Source organism: Propithecus coquereli, unplaced genomic scaffold, assembly GCF_000956105.1.
Source record: "Propithecus coquereli isolate 6110/MARCELLA unplaced genomic scaffold, Pcoq_1.0 Scaffold319, whole genome shotgun sequence".
In the NCBI taxonomy this organism is placed as follows: domain Eukaryota; kingdom Metazoa; phylum Chordata; class Mammalia; order Primates; family Indriidae; genus Propithecus; species Propithecus coquereli.
The window spans coordinates 1058941-1060070 of NW_012148830.1; positions in this window are offsets into that span (position 1 = coordinate 1058941).

The window sequence follows — 1130 nt, forward strand, 5'->3', positions numbered from 1 at the left end:
GAATTCTGCTTTTACAACATTATTTGCATTGCCTTGGACAAGTCCCCTCACCACTGGGAGCCTCAGTTTCCTCATGTGTAAAATGAAGATTGCAAACCCTAACTTGGAAAATAGATGAAAGTGGAGGAAAGCTCTTCTACACTCTTAAATGTTAAATGCATGCTAATATTAGGTATTCTTATTCTCAACTAGACTAATAGCAATATTAATAAATCTATGGATATTTTGAGAATTTCACAGAGCTGTTGATTCTTCTCTGTGAAATATATTTAAATGTTATTCCTTCTCCCTGGATAATAGAGGAAGTTACTTTAAAACCATGAAAAGTAGTTAATAAGATGTGCTCCAGTGTGTGCTAGTGGTATTTGCTTACTGAAGCTATTTTTATCTTGGCATATAAGAATAGTTGTTTAAATCTTTGGCAGCACAATGGAAGATTATATATTACTCAGAGGTTGTTGGCCTATGTGATTACTGACTGTAAGTAGTCATTAATACCTTTAGCCTAAAAGAGAAATAATGGTTCAAATGTTTGATGAAATCCTCATCTCGTCACAATTCCTATTCCCCTGCCCTCAATAGTTTAGGAAAATTTGATGGTATTTTTATTTCTCGTAATCTCCTTCTCCTTCAAATATTCTGCTTCTACTGTAGTTCTTATTCTGTGCTATGCTACTTCCCACCTCTGTGATTTCAAAAGAATGACAACAGATAATGTGAAGGGAACTGAACAAAAATATAAAGTTTCACTGTCAGATTTCTTCTAATCTCAATGTTAGCTCTTAGGAACTAATATTATGAGCTTAGTACTGTTTAGTTTTCCACAACTGTGTTGCATAGTTCACCTCATTTACTTTTGTTAACTATCAAGTGACTGAGATTTTTGTGATACATATTAAACTCTCCATCTTAGACAGGAGGAAATAGGATCAAATGGTGAAGAATTGTGTCCATATTATGAAATAAGCAAAGGCATTTTGCAGAATAAAATTTCAACACTCAACTTCCTTAATCTAGATCAGAAATGTTGCCATTTCCCTTTTTAATAGTTCATGATTTTGACTTCTTTCTCATCCATCATTTGGTAAAATGTTTTGTCCTTCTTTGTTAGTTCTACTTTAATCCTTTCA